The following is a 12,326-nucleotide window of genomic DNA, read 5'->3' as shown; positions in this document are numbered from 1 at the left end:
ACTGCACACAAGAAGAAAATAAAACAGCTTTTTAATCCAGGGGTGAAGGTAATAACAGGGGCAGTTTAGTCTTCGTGTTTTCATAAAAGGATTTTTGTAGTCTTGCATTCCTCACAAAATAACCTCTTTGAGGCTCTCTTCTTAAGGGCTGTGTGTTTTGAGAGGTCAAGGACAAATCCATTTAGCCTCTCAACCCCAGGATTAGCTGGTTTCTGCAACGGTTGCCCGGTGCTGATGTCGAGACCAGCTTGTCCTGCTATGAGACCTTGGGGGGAGGGCCAAGCACCCCCTCCCCTCGGCAGAGATGGAAGGGAAATCGCTTCCCCTTCCACCCCCACCACACCCTAAGCCCCCGTGGCTTCTGAGGACATCATCAGAGGCCTACCTCTCTGCGATGGAACCTCCGCTTCCAGCACAGATCGGAGGAGAAATGCAAAAGCATTTCTCCTCTGATCCCGTGGAGGGGCCGAGAGCCACCAAAGGAAAGGAAAGGCCTTTCCTTTCTTTTGATGTCTTTCTCATCATTTCTGCTGCCCGATCGCGATACAATTGTGCAGCAGAAATCCCCACTAGACACCAGGGAAATAATGTTTTTGTTTGTTTATGCATAAGGGGAGCGGCCCCTTGGGCAAGGGCTGCTCCCCCAGGAGGCAAATTATTTTAAGGCTGTTTCTGCCCCCCCGGGGGAAGATCAGACTAAAATAATTAGGCCGAATCCACTAGACCCCAGGGATTTTTTTGTTGTTGTCAGTTTCACTTAGGCAAGGGTCGCTCCCCTTGGGATGCAAATTTGTTTTAGGCCATTTCTGCCCCCCTTGGGGGCAGATCGGCCTATTGTAATTAGGCTGATCTGCCCCCGGGAGGGCAGAAACCTCTAGGCACCAGGGATTTTTTTTTTATATGTGGGGAGCGACCCCTCAGGTCAGGGTCGTTCCACTGGGGGGCACATTTATTTTAAGCCATTTCTGCCCTCCTTGGGGGCACATTGGCCTATTTTTATTAGGCCGATGTGCCCCCAAGGAGGCAGAAACCACTAGGCACCAGGGATTCTTTTTTTTTGCACCGCTTTAATGCAAAGGGAGCGACCCCTTAGGCAAGGGTCACTCCCCTTTGGGGGCATATTTATTTTAGGCCATTTCTGCTCCTCTTGGGGGCAGATTGTCCTATTTGTATTAGGCCGATCTGCCCCCGGGGGGAACCACTTAGGCACCAGGGACTGGTGTGTTTTTTTTGTTTGGGGCGGCAGCCCCTTCGGCAAGGGTCGTTTCACATGAGGGCACATTACTGTTTGCCATATCTGCCTCCTATGGGGGCAGATTAGCCTATTTTTGGAAGGCCCATCTGCCCCCAAGGGAGGCAGAAAGCCCACCAGAGACCAGAGAAGATTTTTTTATCAAAATAAGAGGGTGTGGGTACTGCCATATCCCTACCCCAAATAAATGGGGCCAAAGTTGTTCTGTCCACCAGTGGGCAGATGGGGCAATTACCCCCGATCCACACCCCAGGGGGGCAGAAAGTCTACTAGATGCCAGGGAATTTAAAAAAAATAGTGTGGTGGTGGCTATCAACCAGGATGGGCATGGTTATGCCCCCACCCCAACTGAAGGGGGTAACAGTCTTTCAGCTCTCCCCCGAACACTAAAACATCTTATCCCACGGCAAGCAAGAGGACATTTGATTATTTTGGGTTTTAGTTTTACATTTGGGCCATGAGAACTTGGCTAACTCAAAATCGTCCCACTCGGAACAGCGATGGCTGCACTTTTTGGACTTTGGGACGCTGCCATGTAGAAAAATCTACAAGCCCTAGAAACATCTGAAAACTAAACACCTGGTTGAGTCCAGGGTGGTGTGCTTCACATGCATCCGCACCATTTTCTTACCCACAATGCCCTGCAAACCTCCAACTTTGCTGGAAATCCAAAAAAAAATTCCACATTTCTGTGATGGAACCTTCCGGAATCTGCAGAAATCCACAAAATTCCTACCACCCAGCATTGTCTCATCTACGCCAATAAAAATTCTGCCCCACTTGTCAGCCTAAAAATGTTTTTTTTTTAATCTACCCTTTTGGACCTGCTTAGGTTCAATTTAAACATGTTCTTAGCTCTTCTCTGTCATAGGCACTTGGTTCACATACACAAGTGAGGTGTAATTTTTACCGGGACACTGAGGGATACATTGGGTGGTAGGAAATGCATCCCCCTGTGGTGATCCCACACAGAAATGTGGGAAAAATTTGATTTTTTTAGCTAAAGTTGAGGTTTGCTGAGTGTTCTGGGTAAGAATACACTGGGGGATCCATGCAAGTCACACCTCCCTGGACTCCCCTGTGTGTCTAGTTTTCAGAAATGTCTGGGGTTCCCTGTATGGCTGCTGAGACCAGGACTAAAAATGCAGGTGCTGTCTCCCACAAAAACAGTTAGTTTTGTTTTTGTTAATTTTGATGTGTCCAGATAGTGTTTTGGGGCATTTCCTTTTGCGGCACTAGTCCTACCCACACAAGTGAGGTGCCATTTTTACAGGGAGACTTGGGGGAATGCTGAGTGGAAGGAAATTTGTGGCTCCTCTCAGATTCCAGAACTTTATGTCACTAAAATGTGAGGAAAAAGTGTTTGTTTGCCAAATTTTGAGGTTTGCAAAGAATTCTGGATAACAGAACCTGGTGAGAGCCCCCACAAATTGCCCTATCCTGGATTCCCCTATGTGTCTAGTTTTCAAAAAAATATGCAGGTTTGGTAGGTTTCTCTAGGTGCCATCTGAGTTAGAGGCCAAAATCCACAGCTTGGCACTTTGCAAAAAACAGCTCTGTTTTCTTTAGGAAAATGTGATGTGTCCATGTTGTGTTTTGGGTCATTTCCTGTGGCGGGTACTAAGCCTACCCACACAAGTGAAGTACCATTTTTATCTGGAGACTTCGGGGAATGCTGGGTGGAAGGAAATGAGTGGCTCCTCTCAGATTCCAGAACTTTCTGTCACCGAAATGTGAGGTAAAAGTGTTTTTTTGCCAAATTTTGAGGTTTGCAAAGGATTCTGGGTAAAGGAACCAGGTGAGAGTCCCACAAGTCACCCCATCTTGGATCCCCCTATGTGTCTAGTTTTCAAAAAAATATACAGGTTTGGTAGGTTTCCTAGGTGCCGGCTGAGCTAGAGGCCAAAATCCACAGCTTGGCACTTTGCAAAAAACAGCTCTGTTTTCTTTGGGAAAATGTGATGTGTCCATGTTGTGTTTTGGGTCATTTCCTCTGGCGGGTCCTAGGCCTACCCACACAACTGAAGTACCATTTTTATCTGGAGACTTCGGGGAATGCTGGGTGGAAGGAAATTAGTGACTCCCCTCAGATTCCAGAACTTTCTGTCACCGAAATGTGAGGCAAAAGTGTTTTTTTGCCAAATTTTTAGGTTTGCAAAGGATTCTGGGTAAAGGAGCCTGGAGAGTGTCCCACAAGTCACCCCATCTTGGATCCCCCTAGGTGTCTTGTTTTAAAAAATGCACAGGTTTGGTAGGTTTCCCTAGGTGCCGGCTGAGCTAGGGATCTAAATTCACAGCTAGGCACTTTCCAAAAACTATATACGTTTTCAATGTAAAAGTGTGATGACCCCATGTTGCGTTTCCTGTTGCGAGCGTTAGACCTACCTATGCAAGTGAGGTCCCATTTTTATCAGGAAACTTGGGGTAACAAAGAATAGCAGAACAAGTGTTATTGTCCTTGTCTTTCTCTACATTTTTTCTTTCCAAATGTAAGACAGTGTGTAAAAAGATGTCTATTTGAGAAATGCTCTGTAATTCACATGCTAGTACGGGGACCCCAGAATTCAGAGATGTGAAAATAACCACTGATTCTCAACACCTTATCTGGTGCCCATTTTGGAAATACAAAGGTTTTCTTGATACCTATTTTTCATTCTTTATATTTCACTGAATGAATTGCTGTATACCCGGTATCGAATGAAAACCCATTGCAAGATGCAGCTCATTTATTGGCTCTGGGTACCTAAGGCTCTTGATAAACCTACACGCCCTATATATCCCCACAACCAGAAGAGTAAAATGTGGAGAAAAATGGCTGTTTTTTTTAGCTCAATTTCAATATTGTTTTTATTTCGGCTGTTATTTTCTGTAGGAAAACCTTGTAGGATCTACACAAATGAACCCATGCTGAATTCAGAATTTTGTCTACTTTTCAGAAATGTTTTGCTTTCCGGGATCCAGCATTGGTTTCACACTCATTTCTTCACTAACTAGAAGGAGGCTAAAATCACCCGAAATAGTAAAAATGGGGTATGTCCCAGTAAAATGCCAAAATTGTGTTGAAAAATGTGGTTTTCTGATTCAAGTCTGCCTGTTCCTGAAGGCTGGGAAGATGGTGATGTTAGCACCACAATCCCTTTGTTGATGCCATTTTCAGTGAAAAAAACACAAGCCTTCATCTGCAGCCCTTTTTTCCCTTTTTTTTTAAAAAAGACAAAATTTGGGCCTGGCGGTCTGACTCAACTGCCACTAACCCTTTGCCCCATAGGAGACTGTTATACACCACACGGATCATTCGTAAATGAATGTAGCAGAGAGTGACGCATTAATGATAAACGCATTTGTCAACCAGTTTCACATAGAGCATATTCAATTCAAATTAAAGCTGTAAATAACTTGGGTGTTTTAGAGTGCATAAGAAGAAATAGCATTTCATAAATGTCTCTCTGCGATCTCAACACGGTAGAATATTTCATTTTATTAGCCATCGGTAACATTTATGGAAGGTTTGCATTTTATGATGAGCTCTATTTATATTACACATGAATCAGATTTCACTTCAGATAGCGGCTTATTGCATTCTGTGGCTGTGGAAAGGGTGATAAAAAGGATTGACTGAAGTTGTTCATCACTGTGCAAAACCCTTAGAAACCCAGGGCCTGATTCAGAAAGGGAATTGAGAATGTGCCACGAATTAACTTTCGGCAATAAAACCGCATCATTTTCTTAATGCAATTGGCACAAGTTGTTTTGGTATTTATGAATCGAAAAATGCCCATTTTACGCACTGGTGTAGGTGTCACATGTGCAAAACCAAAATATGTGGCGAGGAGACCAGCTCATTGCCTGATGTAATTGGGAAAAATGTTAATGTTTCTCTTTCCCCTGGGCAGTTGCTCAGTGATATGTAAGCTCTTTTCTTCTTGCCATCGTGCACGTCACGAATATGCCCATTGGTACACTGCGACCAACGGTGAGATTTCTGATTGGTTCACAGCACCTATGACAATATTGGCCTCTGGTCAATAACTCTCATTGATCGTTACAACTACACAAATTATGACGCATGCAAAGGAGGCAGACAGAAGGAAATGACAGGACAGAACGAAGATGAATGACTTATTACATATATTATTATTGTCACTAATAATTTAAATAAAGAATACTGATAAATATTTTCAATATTTAAGTTAATCTTTGTAACTGAGGTCCTAAACAGTCTACAGTAGCCATTATAGTACCTGAACAAATGGGCATGATTCTCAGGTAATTCTCTTAGAAAGATACAGTGAAGAGCTTTTCCTAGTGCAATTTAGCTTTGAGTCTCTTCAGAATGCACAGTCTCAGGAAAAACTAGAACAAATAAATCCTCTCCTTCACTTTTGTGATTCAACCGCCATTTTTTTGGCTTTGTTCCTTTTGAGTGTGGTCCAGTGTTGGAGAATACACCGGCAATTTTGCATCACCAAATACTCTAATATAGCTGTCCCTCAAAATCAGTCTACAGATCTAGAAACGTTTGAGTTTGCGCTTGTGTAAGTCACAAACTCTTCCCTCAACATGGTCAATTGAATTGTGGATTTTTGTGGGGGGCTGACCCTAGGTATCTGGTTTGAGCCCATGTATCTGGTTAACTGTCCGGCTATCATCAATTCGTAAAGGTAGTCAGGTATCTGACTATGCAGGGTGTTGTGCAGATGTCCGGCTGTGCACTATGCAAGTGCCAAAACACAATAAAAGTAAAAATATCAACAACAGTACGATTGAATTAAATCATTTTCTTAATCATGAGTCAGTGTAGTGATATCAAGAGGGGTATAAGGTAGTCTTTTCAGTTCAATTTGAGAATGGCTAGCTGGAAAAGTTGTGTACTTGTTATTGCTTGGATTATGCCCCAGCTAGAAGGCTTGCATACATTTTGTACAATAGTGTCACTGTAAGTACAATGCAGTTTGTAAGACCAGGAACAGTGAGGATGTGCTACTTGTACAATAGTCTTTGGCTACGTTGACCTGAGATGTCATGGGTCTAAAGATGCAGGCCAATCACAGAGGAGTGATATTGGATAATTAGAGCAGGAAAACCTATCCCTTTATAGTTTAGAAATGCTAAAGCCCATGCAACTTTAATTCGTCTATCTCAGGCACTGTCTGACCTTGTCACTATTGCTAAGCCCTTGAGCATTCTGATGTGTGTAGGGGTAAAAGTGGTCAATTTTGTATGTTGATCATAGGTGTCATATAAACGTGAGGAGAATCAGTGAATGGGGTTTTCCACAACAATCCCGACAGGAGTTGTCATTGGAGGCAGGGATATATGAGAAGAGTTTGATCTGGTGATTTCTGTTTGCAAAGAAGAGGTTAAACAATGCAGATCTGTTACCCCCCCAACACAACATATATCAGCTAAATGGGTGCTAAATGTGTTAATACACCTCTCCAAAACCATTGGCAGATTGAATCTTTGAGTTTGTGAATAACAATTATGTGTTAATTTAATGAGAAGAGATGAAGGGGTGATGTATTTTCTTGTCCTTTGCCCAGCTGCTGCCCAGTTTCTGAAGGGTACACAGGATGGATAATGTCTTTTAGCATTCATGCCCCAGGGCCTTAGATACTATTGCATCGCAGTTGCATAACCAAGTACTCTCTTTGTACTTTTCACTCTAGAATAATAATTAGTTTGAGCAGTCAAGCCCTAACTCAGGAAGTAGTGGTGGGTATGAAACGCAGATAAGCTATGACAGTCATCATTTACAATACATTCAATATTCAGTCATCCTTATTCATTTTAAAATGTAAAAGAAATAGTCAACTGTTCGGTTATGAACCTGGATGCATTTCCTTCAATGTTTTTTTCACTGCAGAATTGTTACTGTGGTGACTCAATGGCAGCATGATTTGGTGGTTATTCTGGACAAATACACATTATCTTGCCTAATTTTAATGACAGGTGAGACTCAAATCTTACGTCCAAGAGTGACTGTCCATTACCTGTTGAAGTGCATTACACTCTGTACGCATATTAACTTTGCCATTTTGAAAACCTGGAATTTATCAAATTATTTTTTGCTACTTATTGAGCTTCGTAATTTTTTTAAAAGGGGCAGCTATTATGACTCTTCTGCTCCGGGGGACCGCAAAAGGCAAAGTATGCCGCGTTTTGCTATGACAAATGCCGTTGTAATGTGATAGGATGAATAATAGGTATTACTTGAAAAACGAATCAAAACCTACTCTAAAACAAGCATTTCCAGTGCACTAGGGTCTCGCATTTCTCCGAGTTACAGCTATTAGCAGTTGTAAACTCCCAACAGGAGTTTTCTTTCCATATTGAAAGAAAAAAACTGCGTGATCGCGCTGACACAGTTCACTCGTAATGAAACCTATCCACATTGAAAGAAAAAAACTCTGTGATTGCGCTGCTATTAGCAGTTGTAAACTCCCAACTGGATTTTTCTTTCCACATTCAAAGAAAAAAACAGCGTGATCACACTGCTACAGTTCACTCCTAATAAAACCTATCGGCAAAAGTGCAATTATCTACGTAACTGGCAAAAGTACAATGAACTATGTAACAGGGTCGATGTTATGCAAAGCGCTCAACTTCTGCCAAGCGAGATCGTGCTGCGAAAAAAAGATAAAAAGTAGTCCACAAACCTGATGGGAAACAGCGAGCCTCGCATGTTTTCAGTACTTGGTCGCTGCGCTCGAGGAGGGCTAACCACCGGAAAAGGCATGACGCATGCGTGCCTTCCACTAATGACAGCAAGCAGATTTTAACAGGCAAGCCCACAAACCAATGAAAGACGACTGACGTGATGTGAACGGGGCTCTGTGCCCTTTTCTAACTCCTAAAGCATCTCACAAGCGAAACGCATGCGCAAGCGCATGTGACGCAGGCTCGACCCTAAAAAGGAGCAACGTATGGGTTATTGTATTTTGGCAGCTGTCTCCATCCCCCGCTTTGAGCCCCTTTCCTTGTCAAAATCCTGATTCCCCCAGCTTCCTTCCAACCACTTTAAAGCCATGCAGCCCAACCCCGAACTGCACTTGACTACATCCCCCTACATCCCTTACAGACCTCGGCTTGACCTTCAGCCCTCATACTCCATATATTATTGCCTTCAACCCCTCCTGGTCCCTTCCTTGTGACACTTCTTGGTGACTGTTGGAAAAGCTGCAAACTGCCAAACATTTATGCCCCAGAATAGCCTTACCAGTGATATCCTAGTTTAGGAACTAATCATCAGAGGTTGGTAAATCAAGGCACAATGTCAAACTTTGCCACTAGTGCCTCTTCCTGACTTTGCCAACTCTCCCGGTGCAGTAAAAGTTTCCTCCACTTTATTGATGGCCACTGGGCTAACTCACCTCTGGTGAGATCTGCTTGACATACAGTAGAAATATTATTCAGTTTTCCACAGTTGCAATACTGTTTGTAGAGTGCTAGGCATTTACCTCATTGGGGAAGTTCTGTCATAGTAGTGGCATATTTGGGGTTGTGAATGTGATTGATGTTTTCCCCGCATGTAAGTGAATGTGTACTTCAGGGCCCTGGTATTAAATTAATTGGACTTCTGTTGTAGTTTCTTATGGATTCATTATGCTTCTGGCTTATTGCCTCTGTCTTCTGGTATCTTTGAAGGGCATGGGAAGTTGACTTAGAAGGTGCTGGCTAAGGTATGTAGATTGACTCTTGTCGAAAATCTGCTCCCATATATCAAGAAGAAGTTCATGGTTGCATGTACCTGTGTAGCAATTTATTATTGCAGCAGCAGCAGTCCGCTTCCTTTATTCAATCAGCTTTTCTTCGCTATGTTTGCTTGTGACCATGGCCTGTCCATTTCTTTGTTTGTGGGAACAGTGTGTGGGATGGTTTCAAGCAGAATATGATGAATTATGATTCCTTGGTGGGGTATGGAGGAGAAGCATAGCAGGAGACAAAATGGAGATCAGTTTTGGGAGGTTTGTGGTACTTGAAGGCTATCCACAGGCGATGGTGGTAGTGATTGGTTCATGAGGACAGTTAGGGCAGCTTGAGGTGTGCCTTGTGAAATGCCACATTGAAACTGTGCTGTGTTATCAGACTGAAGAAGGACAGTGTCTTATGAGATGTTCGTCCAGTAGTGACCTACCTGTTCTTGGCAGGCATTGCCCCAGCATCACTAAATTGCTATCTTTTATTGCATTGAAACCTCGGTTATGTGACTCTGTCCCTCATTGCCAGTATAAAACAGCAGCATTGATAGGCAGAGAGAAGGAGAAGGTGGGAACTTGCATGTGAAGTGACTAAGCTGGCTACCTCTTATCCAATTGCATGCTTTCCACATTAATCTGTGAAGTATGTATAAAGCTCAAAAAGGATTATTACTTTTCTTGATACCTGGTCACGGCTGCAAAGCCACGAACAGGAACCCCCTAAAACGGCCACTAGGTGTAGTGCCATTTAGGAAGACTGCTATCCTCATCTTTTGTTTGACTAATTATGCATAATTCTGCACTTGTTTGCATCACACAATGTCTATCGCGGCAACACCAAAAACTGCCTTTAAGATAGTTCTTCTAATAGGTGGCTTTGATCATAAACAGTTGCTGTGTTACCAATGCCCTAATAAAGGTGGACACAATTTGGCATTTCTTGTTTATTTAACAGGCCCTTGATCAGTTCAGACACAATAGGCTGTGATACGCCACAGCACAAATGTACATCTCTAATGAGCTCATATGGGGTGTGTGTGATGTTTCAGCTGTCAGCTCTGTCGCTGAATCTTGCAGCGCCGAGTCTGGGATTTAATCAGAGGCAGGTGCACTGAAAGAATCATCCCTTGTGCTTGTGCCCTTCTGAACCTCATCTATGTATCCACAGCTCCAGCGCATGAACGCATGTAAGGAGCGTGTTCACAGGCTGCAGTTTGATTTGCTGCGTGTATGACAAACACATATGGGGAAAAGCACTTTGTAAAACGACAGAAATGTTTAAACTGTACAATTTGGCTGCATTAATTCAAATGAAGACAGAAAAATACTGCATGTTCTTTGAAGTGGCAAACATTCTTTGGGCCAGTTCAAGCAATCATGGGAAATATATTTTTGGAATTTCTTTTGACATCTATGAAACTGACCTGACCAGTGAGAAATTACATGTATTTTGTAGGTATCTGTTGTTAAGGCCGCAATAGAAAATTAGAAAATTAAAAATCGTAATACTAATCACTAATATGAGAGTGAATTGCTAGGCCTAAAACTGTCATTGCTTAAATATTTAAAAGCATGCTCTGAACTTTGTCTAAACCATGCTGCATGACTTGTGAAACTTGCTAGGCTGGCACATTTCATTTTTAATGTTTCTTCTATAACCTCTTCTTGGCATCTTTTAAACAATACAACCAGTATTACTTACACCTTTACCCACCTACTAAACCACTTCGGAATGCACTGACATGTATCAAGAAAATAAAATTTGCTTAATAATTTGAAAGAATAATATTGCATGAAAGTTGAGAAACAAGTAGGCTTTATACTTATATATACAGTATAAAATTGTTCTTACAGAAGTGAAAGGCGCATGGGAAAGGAAGTACTTGTATCCAGTCTTTGCCATCTTACAAGACAATGCTTCAACATCTCTAGAATTTCATAACATTGTTTAGAATTGTATTATTCAAATTCAACTTAATTAGAAAAGGTGTCCCAGGGAAAGAGAAGGGGGCAGATGAAGATCTTCTTCAGAGATCTGATCAGACAGAACCTTGATTGACTGATTGAGAGAGACTGAAAGACGACCACTGTGCCTTTTGCCTTGACCACCATTTCTTGCAACTGCTGCTGTTGAAGCTGAATGTTATCAGTAACTAAGGAACATTAGCTGAAAGGTATGGAGAGAGGGAGGTGAGTTTTTAGAGAGACCATATGGAGTTAATAGGATTAAGAGCCTCATTCCGAAAGTGGCGGTCCAGGGGCCACCAGACACGCAGTGTAGGTTGGGCCACCACACTCCATGTGGTCTTACAACCATATTATGACCCTGGCAGTCAGACCACCAGGGGACCGCTGTTACCACCAAGAACAATGTACTGGATGGGCTGACAGCAGTTGGACTCAGCGCTGCCATGCTGTTTAGGACTCCTGTTTCCACCAGCCTTTCCATGGCTGGGACCCTGTCATGGAAAAGCTGTCAGAAACACAGTGCTGGGGGCCACAGTGGCATGGGCAGTGAAGGGCCCCCCTACCCAGCACCCTTGGAATGCGCGCTGTCTCCTGTGCAGACAGTGCACATTCTGAGGATGCTGTGCTATGTTATTGGCCTTGGCTCTCTTAAGGTAACTGAGACCAATACCCAAGCACTGTTCCCACTGGTCACCCCAGCGGAAATATCGTAATACAATGTTCTTGCTGGACAGCCTGGCAGGAACACTGTAATATGAAGGGGGGAACGCTGCCGGCATGACAGCAGCGTACTTCCCGCAGTTTTGGCGATCCCTCAGTGGGACCACCAAAGTCATAATAACCACCTATGTTGGGAAATAGTTGTGTGAACTTTTCAGCTAATGAGCTGCTAAAATACAATAGTTATTTGTTCTCCTGCAGAGATTGTATTAGGTCTTAGAAAGAGTTGATAAATTGTTTCAGAATAGTATGATAGCTGAAAGTACATGAGACAGATAACTGTAAGAATCTTGGTTTATGTAACAGACTGAGGGGGTCATTCTAATCTTGGCGGGCGGCAGGAGCCGCCTGCCAAGCGGGAACCGCCAGAAGACCGTACCGCGGTCAAAAGACCGCAGCGGTCATTCTGAGTTTCCCGCTGGGCTGGCGGGTGACCGCCAGAAGGCCGCCCGCCCGCCCTGCGGGAAACCCCCTTCCACGAGGATGCCGGCTCCGAATGGAGCCAGCGGAGTGGAAAGGGTGCGACGGGTGCAGTTGCACCAGTCGTGATTTTCAGTGTCTGCTACGCAGACACTGAAAATCTTTGTGGGGCCCTGTTAGGGGGCCCCTGCAGTGCCCATGCCATTGGCATGGGCACTGCAGGGGTCCCCAGGGGCCCCACGACACCTGTTCCTGCCAGCCAGGTT

This window comes from Pleurodeles waltl, chromosome 4_1 (genome assembly GCF_031143425.1).
Source record: "Pleurodeles waltl isolate 20211129_DDA chromosome 4_1, aPleWal1.hap1.20221129, whole genome shotgun sequence".
NCBI classification, from domain to species: domain Eukaryota; kingdom Metazoa; phylum Chordata; class Amphibia; order Caudata; family Salamandridae; genus Pleurodeles; species Pleurodeles waltl.
Note: the sequence above shows the minus strand (reverse complement) of the source record.